The sequence below is a fragment of the Ipomoea nil genome, unplaced genomic scaffold (genome assembly GCF_001879475.1).
Source record: "Ipomoea nil cultivar Tokyo-kokei standard unplaced genomic scaffold, Asagao_1.1 scaffold3104, whole genome shotgun sequence".
NCBI lineage: Eukaryota > Viridiplantae > Streptophyta > Magnoliopsida > Solanales > Convolvulaceae > Ipomoea > Ipomoea nil.
The window spans coordinates 453,415-463,247 of NW_017619532.1; positions in this window are offsets into that span (position 1 = coordinate 453,415).

Below are 9,833 nucleotides of genomic sequence, written 5' to 3' on the forward strand. Positions count from 1 at the left end.
TATTTTAGCCACCTTCTTAGCTTCACCTTGACTTTATTTTGGCTCCAAACTCATCCTAAAACTTCTCTTGCTTTTGCAATTGATCTACAATGGTTCCAAAACACTAACAAACACTGTAAAACATTCAAATCAATTGTAAAACCATATCTTAATGAGAAAACAATGGAATGTGCATTTAAAGTAACATTTTAATGAACTTAAACCCCACAAATAGGTTCAAACAAATACTAGCTAGAAACATGTACAATTAGGCTCACATCATTTCCATCAAGTCAATTGACTCTTTCTGTTGTTTCCGGTTCAGTTACATTGCGTTGATGATTGCAGTATATTTCTCAAACAAATAATTAACCAGAGCATCAGGTTATCGATCCACAGAGAAGCGTGACGTATCAAACACTAGCTACTAATTTAATATTGTGAAGCTAATCCTAACGAAAATCATGGATGGTTGATTAATTATAAAACTAATTTAAAAAGCAAAGTAGCAGGTTTGTGAAAACAATAGAGAGAGTGTGAGATCCAGGGATTCAAGTGTTTAATCACCTAGTGTCAATCTAAAGAACAATATTAAATCTGGGTTTAAACAAGTGTGGGTATGCAAACAAGAGAAAGAGTTACTCCCGTAATCTCTAACCTAAGTGAATATTCACTCTCGTGATATAAACACTCATCAATGAAAGAACATGCATTCATAATAAATTCCTAACTACTACCATCTCCCATTGTGCAATAATCAAGAATTAACTTTCTTAAGCAATATGCCCTCTCCCAAGGTACAATAGTTAAGCGCAATTGTATGTGTTCTAAATCATGTCTAACTCCCGTTATAACACAAAGAAAGCTATGAAACAAGTAACTGTGGCCACTAATTACAAGCATCAAAAATATAAATCACAATTGCAACACAAGTATAAAATCCAAATATTAATATATTAAAGAATCTGAGAACACAGGCACATAGGTTCATAAACACCTTTACCCAAGAATCTCTAAAATAAATTAGCCACACATGCCTAATATGGAATTCATAGCAATATTATAAAGAGTTCACAAATTATCAAAGAGAGTAAAAGAATAAACCAAGTGATTCTCCCAAATCTCCCTAGCTTTTTCTTCCTTCTTCCCAAGACAACTTGTAGCTCTTGATTCTCATCTTTCTTCTCTTCAAAATGTAGCTTAGAGGTATTCTAGGGTTGAGGAAGACGGGCTTTTATAGAGGGAATCAAGCAAGGGATGAAATAGGAAATTTCACCGCAAAACATTTCAAAATCTGCCCTGCATTCTTGACGCGTCGAGTTTTCAGCATAATCTTCGCGCAACATTCTGGAATTTCGCGATGCGTTGAGTTTTCTGATGCATTATATGTTGTAGCCCTTATAGTCTTCTTTCCAATGGCGCAAGAATCATCTGAATCGGACATTCCTAGCATGAGATATGATCAAAATACTAAGTTGTCGCCAAATTCAGCGGGAATTACAACTCTTTGGTCTTTTGCTCCATTTTTCCCTTGTTTTGTTCTTGTGATCAAATCCATTGAAAGTACCACTCTTTGGCTCTCTTTAAAGCAGTTTAGCTACCTCCTTAGCTTCACATTGACTCCCATTGACTCGAGATTCACTCAAATGTCCCGAAAAGCATACGATTGTCTTCAAATCAACAATTTATGCACCTAAGGATACAAACAAATGAATTAAGGCACATTTTGCATAAAACTAAAGTATCTTTCACTCAAAATGGGTCTATATATGAGGTAGAAATATGGACATAAACACACTTATCAGTTGACCTAGTTCAAGTTCCTATTCCCCTCCGTCTTTCTTATTCTTGTTATTCATTTCAATTGTTAAAATTTGTTTTGTTATTTGCCTTATCCAATATATCATTAAGGCTAGATTTCCATAAAAATATTTAGTAGTTTGTACTTAAGAGGCTAATACTCTTCAATTAATAAGATTTGTCCACAGTTCTATAAGGGTGAGTAGTTTTTATTTGGAAATTGGAAGCCGGATCTTATATATATACAATAGTACTCTCTTGGTGCATATAATTGAGGGTGACATTAATATGTTTATGATTTAATATAAAGTTAATTCTATTTTTTGTTTTAGATTTATAGTTGACAGGCCACTTTTAGTCATTTTTTTATCAGAACATCCCTTTGTGGTCCTAGTCTTATTATGATATGACCAATTTTGGTCATCTATATAAAAAAAAAATTGTTGAAATTAAATTTCGTTACATACAAGGGCATTTCGCTCTCAATTATGAATTTTTTTTTTCAAAAAATAAACATAAAAAATATAACGGGTCAACGCACTTTGTATTAAAAAGATCAAATTGTCCTTCAATTTAACAAAATTTCAATGATTTTGTTTTTTTTTTTTTTTTTTGGAAGAACAGAGGGATGAACCCGAGATGGATCCAGTGGGTGGCGTCGCGCGGTGTCCTAGCACCAACGCTATCCTCCCAAACGACGTCCTCAACAATCTGAGGCATGGTAATATTAGCCCGACTCCCCAAATCATGATTAAGAGCATCCGCGGCCAAGCGATCCGCAACTCTATTTTGTTCCCGTCTCACATGTTTAAACTCCAAATTTGCGAACTTGCCTCTCTCTCGATCACAAAGCTGCAGAATATTGTCATTGTCTCTAGCATCAAAACCGCTCCCAGCAAGGCGGTTAATAACCCCCAAAGAATCGCTTTCGACGACGAGGTTTCTGGCGCCACTGTTAATCGCATGCCGGAGGCCGTGAAGTACCGCCCAGGCCTCTGCCACCTCCGCCGAGCACGAGCCAAGATTGCACGTGAAGCCTACGATCCAGCGCCCCGCATGGTCTCGTAAAATACCGCCGCAACCCGCCTTCCTATTCACTCCTTTGCAGCATCCATCTACGTTCATCTTCCACCATCCCTCTGCTGGCTTCTCCCACGTCGCACTCTCTCTACCGGGTCTCCTAGCCATCGCACTAGGTCCCCATCTGTTCCGGAAAGCTTCTATAATCTCGTATCGTTGATTGATGATCACCTCCTTCCACTGTGCCAAATTGAGACGCGTCCCTTCGAATATTCTGGTGTTACGCCACCTCCAGCACCACCACATGCTAACACCGAAAGTAGTCTGCCAGTCCTCCTCAAAGCCCAGCCTATGATCAGCTCTCAAGTTTGTAGAAAACCACTCCTCCCATCCTTTCGTACGTAGCATTTGCGTTACTCGCCATGGCATGAGCATCTCCCAAAAACCAGCCATCTCCACGCAATCTCTGAAGATATGAGCAACTGTCTCCGGGACACCTGCACAAAATGGACACATCATGTTAGTAGTGAAATGTTTCTTATGCCGCTCAACGTTTGTCATAATCTTCTCTTGTTTCACCAGCCACAGCAAGTGGTTCATTTTGTTTGGAATCCTGATCTTCCAAACTAACTCCCAGTCCCTATCCACTGGAGCCAGTTCCGGTGTTTGAAGAGCAGCGTATGCCGAGGCAATCGTGAACTTTCCATTCGTCTCAAACCTCCATCCCCAATCATCTCCTCCGTCAACATCGTCTAGCACAGCAATTGTGTGGAGTTTATCCTTCCAGGTGTCATCCAGAACGCCGTCGATCAACTCCCACTTCCACCCCCTGCCATTCTCCCAGTAGTCCGCCACGGGTGCGTATAGCTCCGGAAGGCTCACCGGTTTCTTCATGTGATCAAACAATTTCACCCCTCTGATCCATTCGTCCATCCAAAACTGTGTCTCCCGCCCCGTGCGCACAACCTTCGTCAGCCCTTGTTCAAGAACAGGCGAAGCAGTAGTAATCCCTCACCATAAGTTGGAGGCATGTCGGGTATCACTAGAAAGCATCGTGTTATATTTCCCAACTAGCATGTCCACCCAGAGGCTATTCTGCTCCTTACGCATGCACCACCCTAATTTTGCCATGAACGCTATGTTGACATCGTGCAGCCTCCTAAAACCCAGTCCACCGCGGTCCTTCGTCTTCATGATCGTGTCCCAGTTCACCAAGCTAGGCTTCCTTGCGTCGCTAACCCCTCCCCAAATGAACTTTCTTGTTATCGCTTCTAATTTCTGGCATACCCCTTTGGGCAGGAACACTGTCTGCATAGTATAGCTGGGGATGGCATAGAGCACCGATTTAGCTAAAGTGACCCGTCCCGCCAGCGTTAAGGTCTTGCTCCTCCATCCATCGAGCTTCGCTTCCACCCGGTTGATCAGTCCCGCAAAGGTTGCATTCATTACCCTTCCGTGGATGGACGGGACGCCTAAATATCTGCCCAAGTCTGCAGTACTCGGGATGCATAGCTCTGTTGAAATGGCCCCCTTTACACTGGCCTGCGTATTTTTTGAGAAGAAAACCTGGGATTTGCCCAGACTGATCCGTTGCCCCGACGCTGCACAAAAGTTATCCAGACATCTCTTAATAACCGCCACCTGTTCCAGTGAAGCCTCGGAGAAGAGAACCATATCGTTGGCAAAGCAAAGGTGCGAGAGAGTCGGGCCCGTTGCCGAGACACGAATGCCCTTCCACGCCCCTCTTCCCACCTCCGTTGATATATTCTGGCTCAGCCGTTCCATGCATAACACGAACAACGCCGGTGACACGGCATCGCCCTGACGGATCCCGCGTCTCGGCTTGAAAGTCTCCAGGCGCACCCCGTTCCAAACGATTTGCATTTTCGCAGTGCGGACACATTCCATAATGATGCGTGCCCAGTCCTCTGTAAAACCTGCATCAAGAATAGTATCATTAATAAACCTCCAAGATAGCCGGTCATACGCTTTTTCCAGGTCTATTTTAATTGCCATAAGCCCCACTCTCCCTTTCCTGGTCCGCATAGAGTGCATGACTTCTTGGTAAATAATAATATTGTCTGTGATCTGCCGTCCCGGCACAAAAGAGCTCTGAAAAGGGCCGATAATCCTCGGTAGAATATACTTCAGCCAATTTGTTAACGTTTTCATTATCACCTTGTATGATACGTTACATAAGCTAATTGGTCGGAATCGTTTAATGTTCTCGGGCATCGCAACCTTCGGGATAAGGACCAAAAGTGTGTCGTTGACCCCTTCCGGAAGCCTGCCTGTCTCAAAAGCCGTCTTCACCAGATCAAACACGCAGTCCCCCACAACCTCCCAAGAGTGCTGATAGAAGGCCGCGTGGAGCCCATCCGGTCCTGGTGCTTTCATGGGGCTCATGTCAAAGACAGCACGTCGGACTTCCTCTTTGGTCACCGCCCTATTAAACATCCGCCACTCCCGCCTCCCTAATCTGGGGAACAGACCACTTGCCGCCCGTTGCATATTCCCCTCACCCTCATTTCTGAACAAGCTAACATAGAAGTCTCGCACATGTTGCTGAAGCGGCTCAACGTCAGTGATCCAGTTGCCCTCCGTATCCATCAAACTAAGCACTTTATTCCTTGATTTGCGAACCATCGTGGCGGTGTGGTAGTACCGAGTGTTTCTGTCCCCTGACGCGATCCACTCCTCCCTCGACCTCTGGAACCACATAAGCTCCTCTTGGTAGAGCACGTTCTCTAATTCCCCTCTCAACTTCTTCTCAAGCTGCCGAAGGCCCCTGTGGCTTGGGAAAGACTGGTGTAGTTGGATTCCCCCAATGCGAGCAATAAGATTCTTTTTCCGACCCTCGATGCTGTCGAAGACCTCTCTGTTCCACACAGTGAGCTCGTCCCGAACCTTGGCAATATTCCTTTGCAAAGCATGGACAGGAGCCTAGGTTTTATGAATGACCTCCTTAAACGAGTCATTGGTCAACCAAGCAGCCTGGAATCGGAACGTGTGAGTGCCTCTCGGTCCTCCTCTCCCATCAGATTGGAGCAAGATCGGCGTGTGGTCCGATGCCACTCGTGGCAAGTGTCTGACCGTTGCCTCCGGGAAACGGTGTCGCCATTCCACATTACACAGTGCCCTGTCAAGTCGGGCCCCTTTCACAGGTTCCGACCCACGCATCCAGGTGAGTCGGGCCCCACTGAAGCCCATGTCCACGAGCCCTTCACTGTAAATCCAATCCGCAAAGTCCACACTGCGCTGAGGAGAGAACGCTGAGTAATTATGAGTTCCCCCTTCGCAGGTGACGGCATTAAAATCCCCTGCCGCTATCCAGGGCCCGAGGATGCTACGTTTGTAACACCCCGTGTTACGGCCTTCAATCCCAAATTAATTATTAAATTAATCCCGTTAATAATAATTAAATATGATTTAGTTCGGGTAGGTTTCCTTTAATTAATTAATAGGGTCCACCATGAACCGTGGACCCTTGCCTAAATTAGAGTCCTAAGCCTATTAGGAATAAAGAAAGTAAACCCTTTACTATTCAGATTCTAATTAGGAATCCTAGACCTAGTTACCTATTAGGAATAATGGAAGTAGGCCTTTACTATTCAGACTACGATTAGGATTCCCTTTAATTAATTAATATGGTCCACTATGGACCATGGACCCTTATCCCTAAACCCAATCCTTAGTTCCAAAAGAAATAGAATTAGCAAGCCTATAATATTAGTTCCTAACCAGGACTCCTAAATATATAAATAGGGGACTTAAGAGGCACCTAGAACCCTCCACCACAATAAACGACTCACCACCCCAAAGAGCTCCAAGAATTCCCTTAGAAGAAATCAAGAAAGCAAGAAAGCTTAAAGAAAGACCCTTCATATCCAAGGAATTAATTAAGGCTAAGAGGTAACCCATGTCTCAACAAAACCTATTTTCATAGCTATGATTCCCCCGTAGGATTTCCCCATATTATTGTGTATTGATGATTTGTGATATTATTATTGATGATTGATGGGATAATTCCGTGGGTGATCTTGATATTGGGAGATTCTTGATAATTATGGTGTTCTTGATGATTATGTGGAGTTCTTGATGTTTATATGTCGTTCTTGATAATTGTATGGCATTCTTGATGCTTATGTGATATTCTTACCGAATCTTGTAATTAGAAGACAAATCGTATTCTTGTTGGTATAAAAGTGATTAGAACCCTAGGTTGTATCGTATGATATTATTCTTGGTGTATCGGGTGGGGAAATCGCATGTTTGGGTGTTGATTATGTTTAGAAAAGCATGACAGGTTATGTGCCATATGTTTCTTGATCTTTGATCCGTTAATTGTCTACGTGTGTTATCAATTGCGTTTGAAAGTGTCTAAGCATGGTTTCAGGTTCCACAAAGGTTCCTGGGGCGTTTTTGGTGAAAAAGAGTCAGTGGGGGGTAGGTGGGGGTAGGGGACCCGCCACCTACCCGCGGCCTTCTTGGGCAACGCCGGCAGCGGGCAGCCGGCGGGTGACCCCTCACCCACCGGCTACCCGCTGGTTTGGACCCCAATTTGGGATTTCGGCTTCCCCGTTTGATGTTCCCCCGACCCCCGTGGTGTCCCAACGGACTCCATCTATCGTGCCTATGTCTAGTTTGATATTTCGGGTACCGTTCGTAGGTTGTATGAGTCTTATATATATTGCATGCTAGTTGAATTGGTATCCCGTTGACCTAGGTGAAAGAAGTATGAACCCCTTAGGATCATTCTTAGTATGTGAAGGATCACGCATAGGTTTTGTTATACATTTTCTCCCCCTTCCCAATGTGTTAATGTGGGTTGCATGTGCTTGCTATGTGTTATGTGTGCATGATACCCCAATTCGGTTGCGATCGAATTGGTTATTCCTGAGCTGCGGTTCAGAAGCTGGCTGCGGTCAGATTTACACTCCCGGGCTGCGGTCCACCGTTTGGTTGCGATCAAACGTTTCTACATGAGCTGCGGTTCATATTTCCTGGCTGCGGTCAGATGACATACTCTTGGGCTGCGGTCCACTGTTTGGTTGCGATCAAACTATGATGAGCTGCGGTTCATCGGTCGGTTGCGATCGACCCCTCCGTGTTGCGATACGGGGTAGGGTGCTGCGGGGCCGTGTCAGAGCTATATGCGCTGACCCTCATGTATGGGCATGCGATTGGTCCTGTGGCGCCAACAAAGTGTGCTATGTGATGAAGTATGGATGAGTTGTTGTTATGAGTGTCTTGGGGATGTGACTATGGGATTCATATCGGGAATTGTATATGTTGGGTTATGATTATTAATTGTGCTTATCTTATCTGCCTTATCTGTTGTGAACTATATATGCTTGGTATAATTGCTGTCTGTGTTTAGCCCTATCTGTTGAGTCTATCACTGCTTCAAAAGCTAGAGTTCGTAGGATATATCTTCATGTTCAAAATGGTTTTCGTATATATATATATATATATATATATATATATATATATATATATATATATATATATATATATATATATATATATATATATATATATATATATATATATATATATATATATATATATATATATATATATATATATATGTATTGTATTTCAACGCGTTGGAGTGGGTTACCAGCATCTCTCGCTGAACAGATATATTTGGCTTTCAGGCACAGAAGAGTAGACACTGGAGCGCGCTAGAACCATGAAGCATAGTAGTAGATAGTTTCCCTTTCGGCCTGCGTGCCACGTTATGCATTCACTTTGTTGAGGATATTAGTTAGTTAGTCTGTGCACCTGAGTTCTCTAGCTCAGGTGTGGCATAGCACCCCGTACTCTTTATATTATGTTTTGGGATTTAATGAGATTTTACCTTCTTTATATAAGTTTCTAAAGTTTCGAAAATCGGAGGTGTTACAACGTTTTTGCGCCTGGAGCTCCAACCAGAACCTTCTCCGAAGATGCTGAACCGGGCTGCCGTAGGCGACTGCTATAGTCCATGGTGTACCTCCATTTTCCGCGACCTGCAATAAGATAAATTGAGGGTGAGTGTATTTTACTGATATATCCAGCGGTTTATTCCAAAGCACCCAAATGCCCCCACTAAACCCCAACGAAATTTATTAGTAATTTTGTTGTTGTTTACTTTGATGATATTCTGATTTATAGCAAGTCACAAGAAAAACACTTGAAACACCTTCGATTAGTTTTTCTTGAACTTAGGGCTGCACAGTTGTATGTCAATCTTGAGAAGTGTTCTTTTATGTCTGAGAGTGTTGAGTTTTTAGGATTTCATGTTAGTATAGAAGGTGTGACCATGGATTCAAAAAAGGTTGAAGCTATCACAAGTTGGCCAACGCCAACTAATGTATCTAACTTGCGTAGTTTTCTTGGACTGGCAGGTTTCTACAGAAAGTTTGTTCGTGATTTCAGCTCCATAGCAGCCCCTATGCATGAGTTGATTAAGAAAGACACCATCTTCAAATGGGGGCCTAAACAGGAACAAGCTTTTGCTACATTGAAAGAGAAACTCACCACCGCTCCTGTTCTAGTTTTTCCTTGTTTTGATAAAACTTTTGAACTAGAATGTGATGCTTCTGGCATTGGAATTGGTGCTGTACTGATGCAGGATAAATGCCCCATTGCCTATTTTAGTGAGAAGTTGGGTGGCGCAACACTCAACTATCCCACATATGATAAAGAACTTTATGCCATTATAAGAGCTTTGGAAACTTGGCAACATTATTTATGGTTTAAAGACTTTATTTTACACACTGATCATGAAGCCTTAAAACATTTGAAAGGCCAAGGTAAGTTGAATAAGAGACATGCTAAATGGCTCGAGTTCATTGAAGTTTTTCCTTATAAAATTGCCTACAAGAAAGGTACGGAAAACAAAGTGGTTGATGCTTTATCTAGGAGATATACTTTACTTACTACTTTACATGCTAAGTTTCTTCGTTTTGATTTCATTAAGTCTCTCTATGCTAGTTATTCAGTGTTTGGCGAGATCTACACCTCTTGTGTACGATCTCCTTTGGGAA